Source organism: Salmo salar, chromosome ssa05 (genome assembly GCF_905237065.1).
Source record: "Salmo salar chromosome ssa05, Ssal_v3.1, whole genome shotgun sequence".
NCBI classification, from domain to species: domain Eukaryota; kingdom Metazoa; phylum Chordata; class Actinopteri; order Salmoniformes; family Salmonidae; genus Salmo; species Salmo salar.
In genome coordinates this window covers 77,751,007-77,776,750 of record NC_059446.1, presented here as the reverse complement: position 1 = coordinate 77,776,750, position 25,744 = coordinate 77,751,007, and the positions used below count along the sequence as shown (strand labels likewise).

Here is a 25,744-nt window from a genome sequence, read left to right as displayed (position 1 = left end):
ACTAGAATATGCATATAATTATTAGCTTTGGATAGAAAACACTCCAAAGTTTCTAAAACTGTTTGAATGGTGTCTGTGAGTATAACAGAACTCATTTGGCAGGCCAAAACCTGAGAAGATTCTGTACAGGAAGTACCCTGTCTGACCATTTCTTGGCCTTCTTTGTCATCTCTATCCATTACAAAGGATCTCTGCTGTTACGTGACACTTCCTACGGCTCCAATGGGCTCTCAGAGCCCGGGAAAAAGCTGAATGACGTAATTCAAAGCCCTGGCTGAAACACATTATCGCGTTTGTCAAGTGGCCGATCAGGGGACAGTGGGCTTAGGCGCGTGCACTGGCCGCCCCGTCTTTCTGTTTTTCCCTCTGTTTACCGAAACGCAGATTCCCGGTCGGAATATTATCGATTTTTTACGAGAAAAATGGCATAAAAATTGATTTTAAACAGCGGTTGACATGCTTCGAAGTACGGTAATGAAATATTTAGAAATCTTTTGTCACGAAATGCGCCATGGGCACGACCCTTATTTACCATTCGGATAGTGTCTAGAAGCGCACGAACAAAACGCCGCTGTTGGACATAACTATGGATTATTTTGGACCAAACCAACATTTGTTATTGAAGTAGAAGTCCTGGGAGTGCATTCTGATGAAGAACATCAAAGGTAATCAAACTTTTCTAATAGTAAATCTGATTTTGGTGAGTGCTAAACTTGGTGGGTGTCTAAATAGCTAGCCCTGTGATGCCGGGCTATCTACTGAGAATATTGTAAAATGGGCTTTCACCGAAAAGCTATTTTAAAATCGGACATATCGAGTGCATAGAGGAGTTCTGTATCTATAATTCTTTAAATAATTGTTATGTTTTTTGTGAACGTTTATCGTGAGTAATTTAGTAAATTCACCGGAGGTTTGCGGGGGTATGCTAGTTCTGAACGTCACATGCTAATGTAAAAAAGCTGGTTTTTTGATATAAATATGAACTTGATTGAACAAAACATGCATGCATTGTATAACATAATGTCCTAGGGTTGTCATCTGATGAAGATCATCAAAGGTTAGTGCTGCATTTAGCTGTGGTTTTGTTTTTTGTGACATTATATGCTAGCTTGAAAAATGGGTAGTCTGATTATTTCTGGCTGGGTACTCTGCTGACATAATCTAATGTTTTGCTTTCGCTGTAAAGCCTTTTTGAAATCGGACAGTGTGGTTAGATTAACGAGAGTCTTGTCTTTTAAATGCTGTAAAATAGTCATATGTTTGAAAAATGGACGTTTTCGGATTTTAGAGGAATTTGTATTTCGCGCCACGCCCATCATTGGATATTGGAGCCGCTGGGAACATCTAGAGTAAGAGGTTAAGGTAATGATATTATTCCTTCAACATGCATCACTGGTTTTCATGACTTCTGCTACTCCTGTCTCTAGTTTCAGCTCTTTTTAGTCATGATTGGCGGCCCAGGACAGAATCGGCAAACGTGGAATCGTATCCTCAGTTTGTTTGGCAATGTCTCTTACAGTAGTAGTACAGCAGATAATTATTTGTGCAGCGCAATATCGTCACTTTGTTGTCACATTTAGAACTTTCTGCTGTATAGAGCGAGAGAAATGGTAAGTCCCACCCTGTGTAAAGTTTCAGATGAATGTCTCAGAGGGTAGAGTCAAAATCAAGGCCCCAGTGAGAATTGAACTCACGACCCCTGGTTTACAAGACCAGTGCTCTAACCACTGAGCTATGGAGCCATACACCTCTGTAAGAAGAATTGGAACGCTATAAAGAACACACCCATCAGAGAGTAAAAAAGAGACACACCTAAGTAACCAAACATGCAGGTTACCCAGTCTGGCTCCTGCAGTAAAAGCAGATTCCTTGTCATCCTTTGTTATACATTTAATGACAAACTCTCCCAGGTCTATGTGACCCTCAGGCAGGACAGTAATTCCCTCTTCCGACAACATCCGGTGAAATTGGAGAGCGCCAAATTCAAATGTCAACATCACAATATTAAACATTCATGAACATACAAGTGTCTTATATCATTTAAAAGCTTAACGTCTTGTTAATCCAACTGCGTTGTCAGATTTCCAAAAGGCTTTACGGCGAAAGCATACCATGTGATTATCTGAGGACAGCTCCCCACATCCAAATATTTTTTCAACCAATACAGGCTTTAGAAAATCGCAAATAGCGATTAAATAAATCACTTACCTTTGAAGATCTTCCTCTGCTTGCAATCGCAAGGGTCCCAGCTACGCAACGAATGTTTGATTTGTTCGATAAAGTCCTTCTTTATGTCCAAAAAGTCAATTGAGTTGGCGCCATTGATTTCAGTAATCCACTCCTTCAACATGCATACAAAGGAATCCAAAATGCTACCGGTAAACTTGGTCCAAACAAGTCAAACAATGTTTCTCTTCAATCCACAGGTACCCGCAGGTATGTAAATAAACGATAATATTTCAGACGGAAAGAACGGTGTTCAATGAGAAAGGAAAATAACAAAGAGCACGCCCTCATTCACGCGCACCAAAAGCCTACTTTCCTGTTGAGCTCCCTTGGAAAAAACGACTATTACTTGTTCGTTTTTCAAGAAACAAGCCTGAAACTCTTTATAAAGACTGTTGACATCTAGTGGAATACATAGGTACTGCAATCTGGGAGGAATTTTTATATGTAGGCCCATAGACTTGCATTGGAAAGGCCTGTTACTTCCAAAAACAAAGGATTTCTGGGTGGATTTTCCTCTGGGTTTTCGCCTGCCATATCAATTCTGTTATACTCACAGACATTATTTTAACAGTTTAGAAACTTCAAAGTGTTTTCTATCAAATTCTACCAATTATATGCATTTCCTAGCTTCTGGGCCTGAGTAACAGGAAGTTTACTATGGGCAAGTCAGTCAGGCAGAAATTCAGGATACTGCCCCCTAGCCCTAAGAAGTTTTAACACTTTCTCAGAATTAGCCATTCTTTACTATACTGGACAAAAATATATACGCAACTCGCAACAATTGAAAAGTTTTTCCTGAGTTACAGTTAATATAAGCAAAAGTTTAATTAACCTGTTATGGCTAGTGGGCAGTATTTTCACGGCTGGATAAAAAACGTACCCGATTTAATCTGATTATTACTCCTGCCCAGAAACTAGAATATGCATATAATTATTAGCTTTGGATAGAAAACACTCCAAAGTTTCTAAAACTGTTTGAATGGTGTCTGTGAGTATAACAGAACTCATTTGGCAGGCCAAAACCTGAGAAGATTCTGTACAGGAAGTACCCTGTCTGACCATTTCTTGGCCTTCTTTGTCATCTCTATCCATTACAAAGGATCTCTGCTGTTACGTGACACTTCCTACGGCTCCAATGGGCTCTCAGAGCCCGGGAAAAAGCTGAATGACGTAATTCAAAGCCCTGGCTGAAACACATTATCGCGTTTGTCAAGTGGCCGATCAGGGGACAGTGGGCTTAGGCGCGTGCACTGGCCGCCCCCGTCTTTCTGTTTTTCCCTCTGTTTACCGAAACGCAGATTCCCGGTCGGAATATTATCGATTTTTTACGAGAAAAATGGCATAAAAATTGATTTTAAACAGCGGTTGACATGCTTCGAAGTACGGTAATGAAATATTTAGAAATCTTTTGTCACGAAATGCGCCATGGGCACGACCCTTATTTACCATTCGGATAGTGTCTAGAACGCACGAACAAAACGCCGCTGTTGGACATAACTATGGATTATTTTGGACCAAACCAACATTTGTTATTGAAGTAGAAGTCCTGGGAGTGCATTCTGATGAAGAACATCAAAGGTAATCAAACTTTTCTAATAGTAAATCTGATTTTGGTGAGTGCTAAACTTGGTGGGTGTCTAAATAGCTAGCCCTGTGATGCCGGGCTATCTACTGAGAATATTGTAAAATGGGCTTTCACCGAAAAGCTATTTTAAAATCGGACATATCGAGTGCATAGAGGAGTTCTGTATCTATAATTCTTTAAATAATTGTTATGTTTTTTGTGAACGTTTATCGTGAGTAATTTAGTAAATTCACCGGAGGTTTGCGGGGGGTATGCTAGTTCTGAACGTCACATGCTAATGTAAAAAAGCTGTTTTTTGATATAAATATGAACTTGATTGAACAAAACATGCATGCATTGTATAACATAATGTCCTAGGGTTGTCATCTGATGAAGATCATCAAAGGTTAGTGCTGCATTTAGTTGTGGTTTTGTTTTTTGTGACATTATATGCTAGCTTGAAAAATGGGTAGTCTGATTATTTCTGGCTGGGTACTCTGCTGACATAATCTAATGTTTTGCTTTCGCTGTAAAGCCTTTTTGAAATCGGACAGTGTGGTTAGATTAACGAGAGTCTTGTCTTTTAAATGCTGTAAAATTGTCATATGTTTTCGGATTTTAGAGGAATTTGTATTTCGCGCCACGCCCATCATTGGATATTGGAGCAGGTGTTCCGCTAGCGGAACATCTAGATGTAAGAGGTTAAGGTAATGATATTATTCCTTCAACATGCATCACTGGTTTTCATGACTTCTGCTACTCCTGTCTCTAGTTTCAGCTCTTTTTTAGTCATGATTGGCGGCCCAGGACAGAATCGGCAAACGTGGAATCGTATCCTCAGTTTGTTTGGCAATGTCTCTTACAGTAGTAGTACAGCAGATAATTATTTGTGCAGCGCAATATCGTCACTTTGTTGTCACATTTAGAACTTTCTGCTGTATAGAGCGAGAGAAATGGTAAGTCCCACCCTGTGTAAAGTTTCAGATGAATGTCTCAGAGGGTAGAGTCAAAATCAAGGCCCCAGTGAGAATTGAACTCACGACCCCTGGTTTACAAGACCAGTGCTCTAACCACTGAGCTATGGAGCCATACACCTCTGTAAGAAGAATTGGAACGCTATAAAGAACACACCCATCAGAGAGTAAAAAAGAGACACACCTAAGTAACCAAACATGCAGGTTACCCAGTCTGGCTCCTGCAGTAAAAGCAGATTCCTTGTCATCCTTTGTTATACATTTAATGACAAACTCTCCCAGGTCTATGTGACCCTCAGGCAGGACAGTAATTCCCTCTTCCGACAACATCCGGTGAAATTGGAGAGCGCCAAATTCAAATGTCAACATCACAATATTAAACATTCATGAACATACAAGTGTCTTATATCATTTAAAAGCTTAACGTCTTGTTAATCCAACTGCGTTGTCAGATTTCCAAAAAGGCTTTACGGCGAAAGCATACCATGTGATTATCTGAGGACAGCTCCCCACATCCAAATATTTTTTCAACCAATACAGGCTTTACAAAATCGCAAATAGCGATTAAATAAATCACTTACCTTTGAAGATCTTCCTCTGCTTGCAATCGCAAGGGTCCCAGCTACGCAACGAATGTTTGATTTGTTCGATAAAGTCCTTCTTTATGTCCAAAAAAGTCAATTGAGTTGGCGCCATTGATTTCAGTAATCCACTCCTTCAACATGCATACAAAGGAATCCAAAATGCTACCGGTAAACTTGGTCCAAACAAGTCAAACAATGTTTCTCTTCAATCCACAGGTACCCGCAGGTATGTAAATAAACGATAATATTTCAGACGGAAAGAACGGTGTTCAATGAGAAAGGAAAATAACAAAGAGCACGCCCTCATTCACGCGCACCAAAAGCCTACTTTCCTGTTGAGCTCCCTTGGAAAAAACGACTATTACTTGTTCGTTTTTCAAGAAACAAGCCTGAAACTCTGTATAAAGACTGTTGACATCTAGTGGAATACATAGGTACTGCAATCTGGGAGGAATTTTTATATGTAGGCCCATAGACTTGCATTGGAAAGGCCTGTTACTTCCAAAAACAAAGGATTTCTGGGTGGATTTTCCTCTGGGTTTTCGCCTGCCATATCAATTCTGTTATACTCACAGACATTATTTTAACAGTTTAGAAACTTCAAAGTGTTTTCTATCAAATTCTACCAATTATATGCATTTCCTAGCTTCTGGGCCTGAGTAACAGGAAGTTTACTATGGGCAAGTCAGTCAGGCAGAAATTCAGGATACTGCCCCCTAGCCCTAAGAAGTTTTAACACTTTCTCAGAATTAGCCATTCTTTACTATACTGGACAAAAATATATACGCAACTCGCAACAATTGAAAAGTTTTTCCTGAGTTACAGTTAATATAAGCAAAAGTTTTAACCTGTTATGGCTAGTGGGCAGTATTTTCACGGCTGGATAAAAAACGTACCCGATTTAATCTGATTATTACTCCTGCCCAGAAACTAGAATATGCATATAATTATTAGCTTTGGATAGAAAACACTCCAAAGTTTCTAAAACTGTTTGAATGGTGTCTGTGAGTATAACAGAACTCATTTGGCAGGCCAAAACCTGAGAAGATTCTGTACAGGAAGTACCCTGTCTGACCATTTCTTGGCCTTCTTTGTCATCTCTATCCATTACAAAGGATCTCTGCTGTTACGTGACACTTCCTACGGCTCCAATGGGCTCTCAGAGCCCGGGAAAAAGCTGAATGACGTAATTCAAAGCCCTGGCTGAAACACATTATCGCGTTTGTCAAGTGGCCGATCAGGGGACAGTGGGCTTAGGCGCGTGCACTGGCCGCCCCGTCTTTCTGTTTTTCCCTCTGTTTACCGAAACGCAGATTCCCGGTCGGAATATTATCGATTTTTTACGAGAAAAATGGCATAAAAATTGATTTTAAACAGCGGTTGACATGCTTCGAAGTACGGTAATGAAATATTTAGAAATCTTTTGTCACGAAATGCGCCATGGGCACGACCCTTATTTACCATTCGGATAGTGTCTAGAACGCCACGAACAAAACGCCGCTGTTGGACATAACTATGGATTATTTTGGACCAAACCAACATTTGTTATTGAAGTAGAAGTCCTGGGAGTGCATTCTGATGAAGAACATCAAAGGTAATCAAACTTTTCTAATAGTAAATCTGATTTTGGTGAGTGCTAAACTTGGTGGGTGTCTAAATAGCTAGCCCTGTGATGCCGGGCTATCTACTGAGAATATTGTAAAATGGGCTTTCACCGAAAAGCTATTTTAAAATCGGACATATCGAGTGCATAGAGGAGTTCTGTATCTATAATTCTTTAAATAATTGTTATGTTTTTTGTGAACGTTTATCGTGAGTAATTTAGTAAATTCACCGGAGGTTTCGCGGGGTATGCTAGTTCTGAACGTCACATGCTAATGTAAAAAAGCTGGTTTTTTGATATAAATATGAACTTGATTGAACAAAACATGCATGCATTGTATAACATAATGTCCTAGGGTTGTCATCTGATGAAGATCATCAAAGGTTAGTGCTGCATTTAGTTGTGGTTTTGTTTTTTGTGACATTATATGCTAGCTTGAAAAATGGGTAGTCTGATTATTTCTGGCTGGGTACTCTGCTGACATAATCTAATGTTTTGCTTTCGCTGTAAAGCCTTTTTGAAATCGGACAGTGTGGTTAGATTAACGAGAGTCTTGTCTTTTAAATGCTGTAAAATTGTCATATGTTTGAAAAATGGAAGTTTTCGGATTTTAGAGGAATTTGTATTTCGCGCCACGCCCATCATTGGATATTGGAGCAGGTGTTCCGCTAGCGGAACATCTAGATGTAAGAGGTTAAGGTAATGATATTATTCCTTCAACATGCATCACTGGTTTTCATGACTTCTGCTACTCCTGTCTCTAGTTTCAGCTCTTTTTTAGTCATGATTGGCGGCCCAGGACAGAATCGGCAAACGTGGAATCGTATCCTCAGTTTGTTTGGCAATGTCTCTTACAGTAGTAGTACAGCAGATAATTATTTGTGCAGCGCAATATCGTCACTTTGTTGTCACATTTAGAACTTTCTGCTGTATAGAGCGAGAGAAATGGTAAGTCCCACCCTGTGTAAAGTTTCAGATGAATGTCTCAGAGGGTAGAGTCAAAATCAAGGCCCCAGTGAGAATTGAACTCACGACCCCTGGTTTACAAGACCAGTGCTCTAACCACTGAGCTATGGAGCCATACAACTCTGTAAGAAGAATTGGAACGCTATAAAGAACACACCCATCAGAGAGTAAAAAAGAGACACACCTAAGTAACCAAACATGCAGGTTACCCAGTCTGGCTCCTGCAGTAAAAGCAGATTCCTTGTCATCCTTTGTTATACATTTAATGACAAACTCTCCCAGGTCTATGTGACCCTCAGGCAGGACAGTAATTCCCTCTTCCGACAACATCCGGTGAAATTGGAGAGCGCCAAATTCAAATGTCAACATCACAATATTAAACATTCATGAACATACAAGTGTCTTATATCATTTAAAAGCTTAACGTCTTGTTAATCCAACTGCGTTGTCAGATTTCCAAAAGGCTTTACGGCGAAAGCATACCATGTGATTATCTGAGGACAGCTCCCCACATCCAAATATTTTTTCAACCAATACAGGCTTTACAAAATCGCAAATAGCGATTAAATAAATCACTTACCTTTGAAGATCTTCCTCTGCTTGCAATCGCAAGGGTCCCAGCTACGCAACGAATGTTTGATTTGTTCGATAAAGTCCTTCTTTATGTCCAAAAAAGTCAATTGAGTTGGCGCCATTGATTTCAGTAATCCACTCCTTCAACATGCATACAAAGGAATCCAAAATGCTACCGGTAAACTTGGTCCAAACAAGTCAAACAATGTTTCTCTTCAATCCACAGGTACCCGCAGGTATGTAAATAAACGATAATATTTCAGACGGAAAGAACGGTGTTCAATGAGAAAGGAAAATAACAAAGAGCACGCCCTCATTCACGCGCACCAAAAGCCTACTTTCCTGTTGAGCTCCCTTGGAAAAAACGACTATTACTTGTTCGTTTTTCAAGAAACAAGCCTGAAACTCTGTATAAAGACTGTTGACATCTAGTGGAATACATAGGTACTGCAATCTGGGAGGAATTTTTATATGTAGGCCCATAGACTTGCATTGGAAAGGCCTGTTACTTCCAAAAACAAAGGATTTCTGGGTGGATTTTCCTCTGGGTTTTCGCCTGCCATATCAATTCTGTTATACTCACAGACATTATTTTAACAGTTTAGAAACTTCAAAGTGTTTTCTATCAAATTCTACCAATTATATGCATTTCCTAGCTTCTGGGCCTGAGTAACAGGAAGTTTACTATGGGCAAGTCAGTCAGGCAGAAATTCAGGATACTGCCCCCTAGCCCTAAGAAGTTTTAACACTTTCTCAGAATTAGCCATTCTTTACTATACTGGACAAAAATATATACGCAACTCGCAACAATTGAAAAGTTTTTCCTGAGTTACAGTTAATATAAGCAAAAGTTTAATTAACCTGTTATGGCTAGTGGGCAGTATTTTCACGGCTGGATAAAAAACGTACCCGATTTAATCTGATTATTACTCCTGCCCAGAAACTAGAATATGCATATAATTATTAGCTTTGGATAGAAAACACTCCAAAGTTTCTAAAACTGTTTGAATGGTGTCTGTGAGTATAACAGAACTCATTTGGCAGGCCAAAACCTGAGAAGATTCTGTACAGGAAGTACCCTGTCTGACCATTTCTTGGCCTTCTTTGTCATCTCTATCCATTACAAAGGATCTCTGCTGTTACGTGACACTTCCTACGGCTCCAATGGGCTCTCAGAGCCCGGGAAAAAGCTGAATGACGTAATTCAAAGCCCTGGCTGAAACACATTATCGCGTTTGTCAAGTGGCCGATCAGGGGACAGTGGGCTTAGGCGCGTGCACTGGCCGCCCCGTCTTTCTGTTTTTCCCTCTGTTTACCGAAACGCAGATTCCCGGTCGGAATATTATCGATTTTTTACGAGAAAAATGGCATAAAAATTGATTTTAAACAGCGGTTGACATGCTTCGAAGTACGGTAATGAAATATTTAGAAATCTTTTGTCACGAAATGCGCCATGGGCACGACCCTTATTTACCATTCGGATAGTGTCTAGAACGCACGAACAAAACGCCGCTGTTGGACATAACTATGGATTATTTTGGACCAAACCAACATTTGTTATTGAAGTAGAAGTCCTGGGAGTGCATTCTGATGAAGAACATCAAAGGTAATCAAACTTTTCTAATAGTAAATCTGATTTTGGTGAGTGCTAAACTTGGTGGGTGTCTAAATAGCTAGCCCTGTGATGCCGGGCTATCTACTGAGAATATTGTAAAATGGGCTTTCACCGAAAAGCTATTTTAAAATCGGACATATCGAGTGCATAGAGGAGTTCTGTATCTATAATTCTTTAAATAATTGTTATGTTTTTTGTGAACGTTTATCGTGAGTAATTTAGTAAATTCACCGGAGGTTGCGGGGGTATGCTAGTTCTGAACGTCACATGCTAATGTAAAAAAGCTGTTTTTTGATATAAATATGAACTTGATTGAACAAAACATGCATGCATTGTATAACATAATGTCCTAGGGTTGTCATCTGATGAAGATCATCAAAGGTTAGTGCTGCATTTAGTTGTGGTTTTGTTTTTTGTGACATTATATGCTAGCTTGAAAAATGGGTAGTCTGATTATTTCTGGCTGGGTACTCTGCTGACATAATCTAATGTTTTGCTTTCGCTGTAAAGCCTTTTTGAAATCGGACAGTGTGGTTAGATTAACGAGAGTCTTGTCTTTTAAATGCTGTAAAATTGTCATATGTTGAAAAATGGAAGTTTTCGGATTTTAGAGGAATTTGTATTTCGCGCCACGCCCATCATTGGATATTGGAGCAGGTGTTCCGCTAGCGGAACATCTAGATGTAAGAGGTTAAGGTAATGATATTATTCCTTCAACATGCATCACTGGTTTTCATGACTTCTGCTACTCCTGTCTCTAGTTTCAGCTCTTTTTTAGTCATGATTGGCGGCCCAGGACAGAATCGGCAAACGTGGAATCGTATCCTCAGTTTGTTTGGCAATGTCTCTTACAGTAGTAGTACAGCAGATAATTATTTGTGCAGCGCAATATCGTCACTTTGTTGTCACATTTAGAACTTTCTGCTGTATAGAGCGAGAGAAATGGTAAGTCCCACCCTGTGTAAAGTTTCAGATGAATGTCTCAGAGGGTAGAGTCAAAATCAAGGCCCCAGTGAGAATTGAACTCACGACCCCTGGTTTACAAGACCAGTGCTCTAACCACTGAGCTATGGAGCCATACACCTCTGTAAGAAGAATTGGAACGCTATAAAGAACACACCCATCAGAGAGTAAAAAAGAGACACACCTAAGTAACCAAACATGCAGGTTACCCAGTCTGGCTCCTGCAGTAAAAGCAGATTCCTTGTCATCCTTTGTTATACATTTAATGACAAACTCTCCCAGGTCTATGTGACCCTCAGGCAGGACAGTAATTCCCTCTTCCGACAACATCCGGTGAAATTGGAGAGCGCCAAATTCAAATGTCAACATCACAATATTAAACATTCATGAACATACAAGTGTCTTATATCATTTAAAAGCTTAACGTCTTGTTAATCCAACTGCGTTGTCAGATTTCCAAAAGGCTTTACGGCGAAAGCATACCATGTGATTATCTGAGGACAGCTCCCCACATCCAAATATTTTTTCAACCAATACAGGCTTTACAAAATCGCAAATAGCGATTAAATAAATCACTTACCTTTGAAGATCTTCCTCTGCTTGCAATCGCAAGGGTCCCAGCTACGCAACGAATGTTTGATTTGTTCGATAAAGTCCTTCTTTATGTCCAAAAAAGTCAATTGAGTTGGCGCCATTGATTTCAGTAATCCACTCCTTCAACATGCATACAAAGGAATCCAAAATGCTACCGGTAAACTTGGTCCAAACAAGTCAAACAATGTTTCTCTTCAATCCACAGGTACCCGCAGGTATGTAAATAAACGATAATATTTCAGACGGAAAGAACGGTGTTCAATGAGAAAGGAAAATAACAAAGAGCACGCCCTCATTCACGCGCACCAAAAGCCTACTTTCCTGTTGAGCTCCCTTGGAAAAAACGACTATTACTTGTTCGTTTTTCAAGAAACAAGCCTGAAACTCTGTATAAAGACTGTTGACATCTAGTGGAATACATAGGTACTGCAATCTGGGAGGAATTTTTATATGTAGGCCCATAGACTTGCATTGGAAAGGCCTGTTACTTCCAAAAACAAAGGATTTCTGGGTGGATTTTCCTCTGGGTTTTCGCCTGCCATATCAATTCTGTTATACTCACAGACATTATTTTAACAGTTTAGAAACTTCAAAGTGTTTTCTATCAAATTCTACCAATTATATGCATTTCCTAGCTTCTGGGCCTGAGTAACAGGAAGTTTACTATGGGCAAGTCAGTCAGGCAGAAATTCAGGATACTGCCCCCTAGCCCTAAGAAGTTTTAACACTTTCTCAGAATTAGCCATTCTTTACTATACTGGACAAAAATATATACGCAACTCGCAACAATTGAAAAGTTTTTCCTGAGTTACAGTTAATATAAGCAAAAGTATTAACCTGTTATGGCTAGTGGGCAGTATTTTCACGGCTGGATAAAAAACGTACCCGATTTAATCTGATTATTACTCCTGCCCAGAAACTAGAATATGCATATAATTATTAGCTTTGGATAGAAAACACTCCAAAGTTTCTAAAACTGTTTGAATGGTGTCTGTGAGTATAACAGAACTCATTTGGCAGGCCAAAACCTGAGAAGATTCTGTACAGGAAGTACCCTGTCTGACCATTTCTTGGCCTTCTTTGTCATCTCTATCCATTACAAAGGATCTCTGCTGTTACGTGACACTTCCTACGGCTCCAATGGGCTCTCAGAGCCCGGGAAAAAGCTGAATGACGTAATTCAAAGCCCTGGCTGAAACACATTATCGCGTTTGTCAAGTGGCCGATCAGGGGACAGTGGGCTTAGGCGCGTGCACTGGCCGCCCCGTCTTTCTGTTTTTCCCTCTGTTTACCGAAACGCAGATTCCCGGTCGGAATATTATCGATTTTTTACGAGAAAAATGGCATAAAAATTGATTTTAAACAGCGGTTGACATGCTTCGAAGTACGGTAATGAAATATTTAGAAATCTTTTGTCACGAAATGCGCCATGGGCACGACCCTTATTTACCATTCGGATAGTGTCTAGAACGCACAAACAAAACGCCGCTGTTGGACATAACTATGGATTATTTTGGACCAAACCAACATTTGTTATTGAAGTAGAAGTCCTGGGAGTGCATTCTGATGAAGAACATCAAAGGTAATCAAACTTTTCTAATAGTAAATCTGATTTTGGTGAGTGCTAAACTTGGTGGGTGTCTAAATAGCTAGCCCTGTGATGCCGGGCTATCTACTGAGAATATTGTAAAATGGGCTTTCACCGAAAAGCTATTTTAAAATCGGACATATCGAGTGCATAGAGGAGTTCTGTATCTATAATTCTTTAAATAATTGTTATGTTTTTTGTGAACGTTTATCGTGAGTAATTTAGTAAATTCACCGGAGGTTTGCGGGGGGTATGCTAGTTCTGAACGTCACATGCTAATGTAAAAAAGCTGGTTTTTGATATAAATATGAACTTGATTGAACAAAACATGCATGCATTGTATAACATAATGTCCTAGGGTTGTCATCTGATGAAGATCATCAAAGGTTAGTGCTGCATTTAGTTGTGGTTTTGTTTTTTGTGACATTATATGCTAGCTTGAAAAATGGGTAGTCTGATTATTTCTGGCTGGGTACTCTGCTGACATAATCTAATGTTTTGCTTTCGCTGTAAAGCCTTTTTGAAATCGGACAGTGTGGTTAGATTAACGAGAGTCTTGTCTTTTAAATGCTGTAAAATTGTCATATGTGGAAGTTTTCGGATTTTAGAGGAATTTGTATTTCGCGCCACGCCCATCATTGGATATTGGAGCAGGTGTTCCGCTAGCGGAACATCTAGATGTAAGAGGTTAAGGTAATGATATTATTCCTTCAACATGCATCACTGGTTTTCATGACTTCTGCTACTCCTGTCTCTAGTTTCAGCTCTTTTTAGTCATGATTGGCGGCCCAGGACAGAATCGGCAAACGTGGAATCGTATCCTCAGTTTGTTTGGCAATGTCTCTTACAGTAGTAGTACAGCAGATAATTATTTGTGCAGCGCAATATCGTCACTTTGTTGTCACATTTAGAACTTTCTGCTGTATAGAGCGAGAGAAATGGTAAGTCCCACCCTGTGTAAAGTTTCAGATGAATGTCTCAGAGGGTAGAGTCAAAATCAAGGCCCCAGTGAGAATTGAACTCACGACCCCTGGTTTACAAGACCAGTGCTCTAACCACTGAGCTATGGAGCCATACACCTCTGTAAGAAGAATTGGAACGCTATAAAGAACACACCCATCAGAGAGTAAAAAAGAGACACACCTAAGTAACCAAACATGCAGGTTACCCAGTCTGGCTCCTGCAGTAAAAGCAGATTCCTTGTCATCCTTTGTTATACATTTAATGACAAACTCTCCCAGGTCTATGTGACCCTCAGGCAGGACAGTAATTCCCTCTTCCGACAACATCCGGTGAAATTGGAGAGCGCCAAATTCAAATGTCAACATCACAATATTAAACATTCATGAACATACAAGTGTCTTATATCATTTAAAAGATTAACGTCTTGTTAATCCAACTGCGTTGTCAGATTTCCAAAAGGCTTTACGGCGAAAGCATACCATGTGATTATCTGAGGACAGCTCCCCACATCCAAATATTTTTTCAACCAATACAGGCTTTACAAAATCGCAAATAGCGATTAAATAAATCACTTACCTTTGAAGATCTTCCTCTGCTTGCAATCGCAAGGGTCCCAGCTACGCAACGAATGTTTGATTTGTTCGATAAAGTCCTTCTTTATGTCCAAAAAAGTCAATTGAGTTGGCGCCATTGATTTCAGTAATCCACTCCTTCAACATGCATACAAAGGAATCCAAAATGCTACCGGTAAACTTGGTCCAAACAAGTCAAACAATGTTTCTCTTCAATCCACAGGTACCCGCAGGTATGTAAATAAACGATAATATTTCAGACGGAAAGAACGGTGTTCAATGAGAAAGGAAAATAACAAAGAGCACGCCCTCATTCACGCGCACCAAAAGCCTACTTTCCTGTTGAGCTCCCTTGGAAAAAACGACTATTACTTGTTCGTTTTTCAAGAAACAAGCCTGAAACTCTTTATAAAGACTGTTGACATCTAGTGGAATACATAGGTACTGCAATCTGGGAGGAATTTTTATATGTAGGCCCATAGACTTGCATTGGAAAGGCCTGTTACTTCCAAAAACAAAGGATTTCTGGGTGGATTTTCCTCTGGGTTTTCGCCTGCCATATCAATTCTGTTATACTCACAGACATTATTTTAACAGTTTAGAAACTTCAAAGTGTTTTCTATCAAATTCTACCAATTATATGCATTTCCTAGCTTCTGGGCCTGAGTAACAGGAAGTTTACTATGGGCAAGTCAGTCAGGCAGAAATTCAGGATACTGCCCCCTAGCCCTAAGAAGTTTTAACACTTTCTCAGAATTAGCCATTCTTTACTATACTGGACAAAAATATATACGCAACTCGCAACAATTGAAAAGTTTTTCCTGAGTTACAGTTAATATAAGCAAAAGTTATTAACCTGTTATGGCTAGTGGGCAGTATTTTCACGGCTGGATAAAAAACGTACCCGATTTAATCTGATTATTACTCCTGCCCAGAAACTAGAATATGCATATAATTATTAGCTTTGGATAGAAAACACTCCAAAGTTTCTAAAACTGTTTGAATGGTGTCTGTGAGTATAACAGAACTCATTTGGCAGGCCAAAACCTGAGAAGATTCTGTACAGGAAGTACCCTGTCTGACCATTTCTTGGCCTTCTTTGTCATCTCTATCCATTACAAAGGATCTCTGCTGTTACGTGACACTTCCTACGGCTCCAATGGGCTCTCAGAGCCCGGGAAAAAGCTGAATGACGTAATTCAAAGCCCTGGCTGAAACACATTATCGCGTTTGTCAAGTGGCCGATCAGGGGACAGTGGGCTTAGGCGCGTGCACTGGCCGCCCCGTCTTTCTGTTTTTCCCTCTGTTTACCGAAACGCAGATTCCCGGTCGGAATATTATCGATTTTTTACGAGAAAAATGGCATAAAAATTGATTTTAAACAGCGGTTGACATGCTTCGAAGTACGGTAATGAAATATTTAGAAATCTTTTGTCACGAAATGCGCCATGGGCACGACCCTTATTTACCATTCGGATAGTGTCTAGAACGCAACGAACAAAACGCCGCTGTTGGACATAACTATGGATTATTTTGGACCAAACCAACATTTGTTATTGAAGTAGAAGTCCTGGGAGTGCATTCTGATGAAGAACATCAAAGGTAATCAAACTTTTCTAATAGTAAATCTGATTTTGGTGAGTGCTAAACTTGGTGGGTGTCTAAATAGCTAGCCCTGTGATGCCGGGCTATCTACTGAGAATATTGTAAAATGGGCTTTCACCGAAAAGCTATTTTAAAATCGGACATATCGAGTGCATAGAGGAGTTCTGTATCTATAATTCTTTAAATAATTGTTATGTTTTTTGTGAACGTTTATCGTGAGTAATTTAGTAAATTCACCGGAGGTTTGCGGGGGGTATGCTAGTTCTGAACGTCACATGCTAATGTAAAAAAGCTGTTTTTGATATAAATATGAACTTGATTGAACAAAACATGCATGCATTGTATAACATAATGTCCTAGGGTTGTCATCTGATGAAGATCATCAAAGGTTAGTGCTGCATTTAGTTGTGGTTTTGTTTTTTGTGACATTATATGCTAGCTTGAAAAATGGGTAGTCTGATTATTTCTGGCTGGGTACTCTGCTGACATAATCTAATGTTTTGCTTTCGCTGTAAAGCCTTTTTGAAATCGGACAGTGTGGTTAGATTAACGAGAGTCTTGTCTTTTAAATGCTGTAAAATTGTCATATGTTTGAAAAATGGAAGTTTTCGGATTTTAGAGGAATTTGTATTTCGCGCCACGCCCATCATTGGATATTGGAGCAGGTGTTCCGCTAGCGGAACATCTAGATGTAAGAGGTTAAGGTAATGATATTATTCCTTCAACATGCATCACTGGTTTTCATGACTTCTGCTACTCCTGTCTCTAGTTTCAGCTCTTTTTAGTCATGATTGGCGGCCCAGGACAGAATCGGCAAACGTGGAATCGTATCCTCAGTTTGTTTGGCAATGTCTCTTACAGTAGTAGTACAGCAGATAATTATTTGTGCAGCGCAATATCGTCACTTTGTTGTCACATTTAGAACTTTCTGCTGTATAGAGCGAGAGAAATGGTAAGTCCCACCCTGTGTAAAGTTTCAGATGAATGTCTCAGAGGGTAGAGTCAAAATCAAGGCCCCAGTGAGAATTGAACTCACGACCCCTGGTTTACAAGACCAGTGCTCTAACCACTGAGCTATGGAGCCATACACCTCTGTAAGAAGAATTGGAACGCTATAAAGAACACACCCATCAGAGAGTAAAAAAGAGACACACCTAAGTAACCAAACATGCAGGTTACCCAGTCTGGCTCCTGCAGTAAAAGCAGATTCCTTGTCATCCTTTGTTATACATTTAATGACAAACTCTCCCAGGTCTATGTGACCCTCAGGCAGGACAGTAATTCCCTCTTCCGACAACATCCGGTGAAATTGAGAGCGCCAAATTCAAATGTCAACATCACAATATTAAACATTCATGAACATACAAGTGTCTTATATCATTTAAAAGATTAACGTCTTGTTAATCCAACTGCGTTGTCAGATTTCCAAAAGGCTTTACGGCGAAAGCATACCATGTGATTATCTGAGGACAGCTCCCCACATCCAAATATTTTTTCAACCAATACAGGCTTTACAAAATCGCAAATAGCGATTAAATAAATCACTTACCTTTGAAGATCTTCCTCTGCTTGCAATCGCAAGGGTCCCAGCTACGCAACGAATGTTTGATTTGTTCGATAAAGTCCTTCTTTATGTCCAAAAAAGTCAATTGAGTTGGCGCCATTGATTTCAGTAATCCACTCCTTCAACATGCATACAAAGGAATCCAAAATGCTACCGGTAAACTTGGTCCAAACAAGTCAAACAATGTTTCTCTTCAATCCACAGGTACCCGCAGGTATGTAAATAAACGATAATATTTCAGACGGAAAGAACGGTGTTCAATGAGAAAGGAAAATAACAAAGAGCACGCCCTCATTCACGCGCACCAAAAGCCTACTTTCCTGTTGAGCTCCCTTGGAAAAAACGACTATTACTTGTTCGTTTTTCAAGAAACAAGCCTGAAACTCTGTATAAAGACTGTTGACATCTAGTGGAATACATAGGTACTGCAATCTGGGAGGAATTTTTATATGTAGGCCCATAGACTTGCATTGGAAAGGCCTGTTACTTCCAAAAACAAAGGATTTCTGGGTGGATTTTCCTCTGGGTTTTCGCCTGCCATATCAATTCTGTTATACTCACAGACATTATTTTAACAGTTTAGAAACTTCAAAGTGTTTTCTATCAAATTCTACCAATTATATGCATTTCCTAGCTTCTGGGCCTGAGTAACAGGAAGTTTACTATGGGCAAGTCAGTCAGGCAGAAATTCAGGATACTGCCCCCTAGCCCTAAGAAGTTTTAACACTTTCTCAGAATTAGCCATTCTTTACTATACTGGACAAAAATATATACGCAACTCGCAACAATTGAAAAGTTTTTCCTGAGTTACAGTTAATATAAGCAAAAGTTAATTAACCTGTTATGGCTAGTGGGCAGTATTTTCACGGCTGGATAAAAAACGTACCCGATTTAATCTGATTATTACTCCTGCCCAGAAACTAGAATATGCATATAATTATTAGCTTTGGATAGAAAACACTCCAAAGTTTCTAAAACTGTTTGAATGGTGTCTGTGAGTATAACAGAACTCATTTGGCAGGCCAAAACCTGAGAAGATTCTGTACAGGAAGTACCCTGTCTGACCATTTCTTGGCCTTCTTTGTCATCTCTATCCATTACAAAGGATCTCTGCTGTTACGTGACACTTCCTACGGCTCCAATGGGCTCTCAGAGCCCGGGAAAAAGCTGAATGACGTAATTCAAAGCCCTGGCTGAAACACATTATCGCGTTTGTCAAGTGGCCGATCAGGGGACAGTGGGCTTAGGCGCGTGCACTGGCCGCCCCCGTCTTTCTGTTTTTCCCTCTGTTTACCGAAACGCAGATTCCCGGTCGGAATATTATCGATTTTTTACGAGAAAAATGGCATAAAAATTGATTTTAAACAGCGGTTGACATGCTTCGAAGTACGGTAATGAAATATTTAGAAATCTTTTGTCACGAAATGCGCCATGGGCACGACCCTTATTTACCATTCGGATAGTGTCTAGAACGCATACGAACAAAACGCCGCTGTTGGACATAACTATGGATTATTTTGGACCAAACCAACATTTGTTATTGAAGTAGAAGTCCTGGGAGTGCATTCTGATGAAGAACATCAAAGGTAATCAAACTTTTCTAATAGTAAATCTGATTTTGGTGAGTGCTAAACTTGGTGGGTGTCTAAATAGCTAGCCCTGTGATGCCGGGCTATCTACTGAGAATATTGTAAAATGGGCTTTCACCGAAAAGCTATTTTAAAATCGGACATATCGAGTGCATAGAGGAGTTCTGTATCTATAATTCTTTAAATAATTGTTATGTTTTTTGTGAACGTTTATCGTGAGTAATTTAGTAAATTCACCGGAGGTTTGCGGGGGGTATGCTAGTTCTGAACGTCACATGCTAATGTAAAAAGCTGTTTTTTGATATAAATATGAACTTGATTGAACAAAACATGCATGCATTGTATAACATAATGTCCTAGGGTTGTCATCTGATGAAGATCATCAAAGGTTAGTGCTGCATTTAGTTGTGGTTTTGTTTTTTGTGACATTATATGCTAGCTTGAAAAATGGGTAGTCTGATTATTTCTGGCTGGGTACTCTGCTGACATAATCTAATGTTTTGCTTTCGCTGTAAAGCCTTTTTGAAATCGGACAGTGTGGTTAGATTAACGAGAGTCTTGTCTTTTAAATGCTGTAAAATTGTCATATGTTTGAAAAATGGAAGTTTTCGGATTTTAGAGGAATTTGTATTTCGCGCCACGCCCATCATTGGATATTGGAGCAGGTGTTCCGCTAGCGGAACATCTAGATGTAAGAGGTTAAGGTAATGATATTATTCCTTCAACATGCATCACTGGTTTTCATGACTTCTGCTACTCCTGTCTCTAGTTTCAGCTCTTTTTTAGTCATGATTGGCGGCCCAGGACAGAATCGGCAAACGTGGAATCGTATCCTCAGTTTGTTTGGCAATGTCTCTTACAGTAGTAGTACAGCAGATAATTATTTGTGCAGCGCAATATCGTCACTTTGTTGTCACATTTAGAACTTTCTGCTGTATAGAGCGAGAGAAATGGTAAGTCCCACCCTGTGTAAAGTTTCAGATGAATGTCTCAGAGGGTAGAGTCAAAATCAAGGCCCCAGTGAGAATTGAACTCACGACCCCTGGTTTACAAGACCAGTGCTCTAACCACTGAGCTATGGAGCCATACACCTCTGTAAGAAGAATTGGAACGCTATAAAGAACACACCCATCAGAGAGTAAAAAAGAGACACACCTAAGTAACCAAACATGCAGGTTACCCAGTCTGGCTCCTGCAGTAAAAGCAGATTCCTTGTCATCCTTTGTTATACATTTAATGACAAACTCTCCCAGGTCTATGTGACCCTCAGGCAGGACAGTAATTCCCTCTTCCGACAACATCCGGTGAAATTGGAGAGCGCCAAATTCAAATGTCAACATCACAATATTAAACATTCATGAACATACAAGTGTCTTATATCATTTAAAAGATTAACGTCTTGTTAATCCAACTGCGTTGTCAGATTTCCAAAAGGCTTTACGGCGAAAGCATACCATGTGATTATCTGAGGACAGCTCCCCACATCCAAATATTTTTTCAACCAATACAGGCTTTACAAAATCGCAAATAGCGATTAAATAAATCACTTACCTTTGAAGATCTTCCTCTGCTTGCAATCGCAAGGGTCCCAGCTACGCAACGAATGTTTGATTTGTTCGATAAAGTCCTTCTTTATGTCCAAAAAAGTCAATTGAGTTGGCGCCATTGATTTCAGTAATCCACTCCTTCAACATGCATACAAAGGAATCCAAAATGCTACCGGTAAACTTGGTCCAAACAAGTCAAACAATGTTTCTCTTCAATCCACAGGTACCCGCAGGTATGTAAATAAACGATAATATTTCAGACGGAAAGAACGGTGTTCAATGAGAAAGGAAAATAACAAAGAGCACGCCCTCATTCACGCGCACCAAAAGCCTACTTTCCTGTTGAGCTCCCTTGGAAAAAACGACTATTACTTGTTCGTTTTTCAAGAAACAAGCCTGAAACTCTGTATAAAGACTGTTGACATCTAGTGGAATACATAGGTACTGCAATCTGGGAGGAATTTTTATATGTAGGCCCATAGACTTGCATTGGAAAGGCCTGTTACTTCCAAAAACAAAGGATTTCTGGGTGGATTTTCCTCTGGGTTTTCGCCTGCCATATCAATTCTGTTATACTCACAGACATTATTTTAACAGTTTAGAAACTTCAAAGTGTTTTCTATCAAATTCTACCAATTATATGCATTTCCTAGCTTCTGGGCCTGAGTAACAGGAAGTTTACTATGGGCAAGTCAGTCAGGCAGAAATTCAGGATACTGCCCCCTAGCCCTAAGAAGTTTTAACACTTTCTCAGAATTAGCCATTCTTTACTATACTGGACAAAAATATATACGCAACTCGCAACAATTGAAAAGTTTTTCCTGAGTTACAGTTAATATAAGCAAAAGTTTAATTAACCTGTTATGGCTAGTGGGCAGTATTTTCACGGCTGGATAAAAAACGTACCCGATTTAATCTGATTATTACTCCTGCCCAGAAACTAGAATATGCATATAATTATTAGCTTTGGATAGAAAACACTCCAAAGTTTCTAAAACTGTTTGAATGGTGTCTGTGAGTATAACAGAACTCATTTGGCAGGCCAAAACCTGAGAAGATTCTGTACAGGAAGTACCCTGTCTGACCATTTCTTGGCCTTCTTTGTCATCTCTATCCATTACAAAGGATCTCTGCTGTTACGTGACACTTCCTACGGCTCCAATGGGCTCTCAGAGCCCGGGAAAAAGCTGAATGACGTAATTCAAAGCCCTGGCTGAAACACATTATCGCGTTTGTCAAGTGGCCGATCAGGGGACAGTGGGCTTAGGCGCGTGCACTGGCCGCCCCGTCTTTCTGTTTTTCCCTCTGTTTACCGAAACGCAGATTCCCGGTCGGAATATTATCGATTTTTTACGAGAAAAATGGCATAAAAATTGATTTTAAACAGCGGTTGACATGCTTCGAAGTACGGTAATGAAATATTTAGAAATCTTTTGTCACGAAATGCGCCATGGGCACGACCCTTATTTACCATTCGGATAGTGTCTAGAACGCACGAACAAAACGCCGCTGTTGGACATAACTATGGATTATTTTGGACCAAACCAACATTTGTTATTGAAGTAGAAGTCCTGGGAGTGCATTCTGATGAAGAACATCAAAGGTAATCAAACTTTTCTAATAGTAAATCTGATTTTGGTGAGTGCTAAACTTGGTGGGTGTCTAAATAGCTAGCCCTGTGATGCCGGGCTATCTACTGAGAATATTGTAAAATGGGCTTTCACCGAAAAGCTATTTTAAAATCGGACATATCGAGTGCATAGAGGAGTTCTGTATCTATAATTCTTTAAATAATTGTTATGTTTTTTGTGAACGTTTATCGTGAGTAATTTAGTAAATTCACCGGAGGTTTGCGGGGGTATGCTAGTTCTGAACGTCACATGCTAATGTAAAAAAGCTGTTTTTTGATATAAATATGAACTTGATTGAACAAAACATGCATGCATTGTATAACATAATGTCCTAGGGTTGTCATCTGATGAAGATCATCAAAGGTTAGTGCTGCATTTAGTTGTGGTTTTGTTTTTTGTGACATTATATGCTAGCTTGAAAAATGGGTAGTCTGATTATTTCTGGCTGGGTACTCTGCTGACATAATCTAATGTTTTGCTTTCGCTGTAAAGCCTTTTTGAAATCGGACAGTGTGGTTAGATTAACGAGAGTCTTGTCTTTTAAATGCTGTAAAATTGTCATATGTTTGAAAAATGGAAGTTTTCGGATTTTAGAGGAATTTGTATTTCGCGCCACGCCCATCATTGGATATTGGAGCAGGTGTTCCGCTAGCGGAACATCTAGATGTAAGAGGTTAAGGTAATGATATTATTCCTTCAACATGCATCACTGGTTTTCATGACTTCTGCTACTCCTGTCTCTAGTTTCAGCTCTTTTTAGTCATGATTGGCGGCCCAGGACAGAATCGGCAAACGTGGAATCGTATCCTCAGTTTGTTTGGCAATGTCTCTTACAGTAGTAGTACAGCAGATAATTATTTGTGCAGCGCAATATCGTCACTTTGTTGTCACATTTAGAACTTTCTGCTGTATAGAGCGAGAGAAATGGTAAGTCCCACCCTGTGTAAAGTTTCAGATGAATGTCTCAGAGGGTAGAGTCAAAATCAAGGCCCCAGTGAGAATTGAACTCACGACCCCTGGTTTACAAGACCAGTGCTCTAACCACTGAGCTATGGAGCCATACACCTCTGTAAGAAGAATTGGAACGCTATAAAGAACACACCCATCAGAGAGTAAAAAAGAGACACACCTAAGTAACCAAACATGCAGGTTACCCAGTCTGGCTCCTGCAGTAAAAGCAGATTCCTTGTCATCCTTTGTTATACATTTAATGACAAACTCTCCCAGGTCTATGTGACCCTCAGGCAGGACAGTAATTCCCTCTTCCGACAACATCCGGTGAAATTGGAGAGCGCCAAATTCAAATGTCAACATCACAATATTAAACATTCATGAACATACAAGTGTCTTATATCATTTAAAAGCTTAACGTCTTGTTAATCCAACTGCGTTGTCAGATTTCCAAAAGGCTTTACGGCGAAAGCATACCATGTGATTATCTGAGGACAGCTCCCCACATCCAAATATTTTTTCAACCAATACAGGCTTTACAAAATCGCAAATAGCGATTAAATAAATCACTTACCTTTGAAGATCTTCCTCTGCTTGCAATCGCAAGGGTCCCAGCTACGCAACGAATGTTTGATTTGTTCGATAAAGTCCTTCTTTATGTCCAAAAAAGTCAATTGAGTTGGCGCCATTGATTTCAGTAATCCACTCCTTCAACATGCATACAAAGGAATCCAAAATGCTACCGGTAAACTTGGTCCAAACAAGTCAAACAATGTTTCTCTTCAATCCACAGGTACCCGCAGGTATGTAAATAAACGATAATATTTCAGACGGAAAGAACGGTGTTCAATGAGAAAGGAAAATAACAAAGAGCACGCCCTCATTCACGCGCACCAAAAGCCTACTTTCCTGTTGAGCTCCCTTGGAAAAAACGACTATTACTTGTTCGTTTTTCAAGAAACAAGCCTGAAACTCTGTATAAAGACTGTTGACATCTAGTGGAATACATAGGTACTGCAATCTGGGAGGAATTTTTATATGTAGGCCCATAGACTTGCATTGGAAAGGCCTGTTACTTCCAAAAACAAAGGATTTCTGGGTGGATTTTCCTCTGGGTTTTCGCCTGCCATATCAATTCTGTTATACTCACAGACATTATTTTAACAGTTTAGAAACTTCAAAGTGTTTTCTATCAAATTCTACCAATTATATGCATTTCCTAGCTTCTGGGCCTGAGTAACAGGAAGTTTACTATGGGCAAGTCAGTCAGGCAGAAATTCAGGATACTGCCCCCTAGCCCTAAGAAGTTTTAACACTTTCTCAGAATTAGCCATTCTTTACTATACTGGACAAAAATATATACGCAACTCGCAACAATTGAAAAGTTTTTCCTGAGTTACAGTTAATATAAGCAAAAGTTTAATTAACCTGTTATGGCTAGTGGGCAGTATTTTCACGGCTGGATAAAAAACGTACCCGATTTAATCTGATTATTACTCCTGCCCAGAAACTAGAATATGCATATAATTATTAGCTTTGGATAGAAAACACTCCAAAGTTTCTAAAACTGTTTGAATGGTGTCTGTGAGTATAACAGAACTCATTTGGCAGGCCAAAACCTGAGAAGATTCTGTACAGGAAGTACCCTGTCTGACCATTTCTTGGCCTTCTTTGTCATCTCTATCCATTACAAAGGATCTCTGCTGTTACGTGACACTTCCTACGGCTCCAATGGGCTCTCAGAGCCCGGGAAAAAGCTGAATGACGTAATTCAAAGCCCTGGCTGAAACACATTATCGCGTTTGTCAAGTGGCCGATCAGGGGACAGTGGGCTTAGGCGCGTGCACTGGCCGCCCCGTCTTTCTGTTTTTCCCTCTGTTTACCGAAACGCAGATTCCCGGTCGGAATATTATCGATTTTTTACGAGAAAAATGGCATAAAAATTGATTTTAAACAGCGGTTGACATGCTTCGAAGTACGGTAATGAAATATTTAGAAATCTTTTGTCACGAAATGCGCCATGGGCACGACCCTTATTTACCATTCGGATAGTGTCTAGAACGCAACGA

The 25,744-nt window shown here is 39.8% G+C and overlaps 8 non-coding genes across 8 annotated transcripts; all 8 read right to left on the bottom strand.

The window, feature by feature from the left end:
• Positions 1-1,669: 1,669 nt before the first annotated feature.
• Positions 1,670-1,742, bottom strand: trnat-ugu (transfer RNA threonine (anticodon UGU)). The gene has a single exon. It is a non-coding gene; the product is annotated as a tRNA-Thr (tRNA).
• A 3,066-nt stretch (positions 1,743-4,808) lies between these two features.
• trnat-ugu (transfer RNA threonine (anticodon UGU)) lies at positions 4,809-4,881 on the bottom strand. Its single transcript has one exon. It is a non-coding gene; the product is annotated as a tRNA-Thr (tRNA).
• Positions 4,882-7,961: 3,080 nt separating this feature from the next.
• On the bottom strand, positions 7,962-8,034 carry trnat-ugu (transfer RNA threonine (anticodon UGU)). Its single transcript has one exon. It is a non-coding gene; the product is annotated as a tRNA-Thr (tRNA).
• Positions 8,035-11,112: 3,078 nt separating this feature from the next.
• trnat-ugu (transfer RNA threonine (anticodon UGU)) lies at positions 11,113-11,185 on the bottom strand. Its single transcript has one exon. It is a non-coding gene; the product is annotated as a tRNA-Thr (tRNA).
• A 3,068-nt stretch (positions 11,186-14,253) lies between these two features.
• Positions 14,254-14,326, bottom strand: trnat-ugu (transfer RNA threonine (anticodon UGU)). The gene has a single exon. It is a non-coding gene; the product is annotated as a tRNA-Thr (tRNA).
• Positions 14,327-17,404: 3,078 nt separating this feature from the next.
• trnat-ugu (transfer RNA threonine (anticodon UGU)) lies at positions 17,405-17,477 on the bottom strand. Its single transcript has one exon. It is a non-coding gene; the product is annotated as a tRNA-Thr (tRNA).
• Positions 17,478-20,558: 3,081 nt separating this feature from the next.
• trnat-ugu (transfer RNA threonine (anticodon UGU)) lies at positions 20,559-20,631 on the bottom strand. Its single transcript has one exon. It is a non-coding gene; the product is annotated as a tRNA-Thr (tRNA).
• A 3,079-nt stretch (positions 20,632-23,710) lies between these two features.
• Positions 23,711-23,783, bottom strand: trnat-ugu (transfer RNA threonine (anticodon UGU)). The gene has a single exon. It is a non-coding gene; the product is annotated as a tRNA-Thr (tRNA).
• Positions 23,784-25,744: the final 1,961 nt, after the last annotated feature.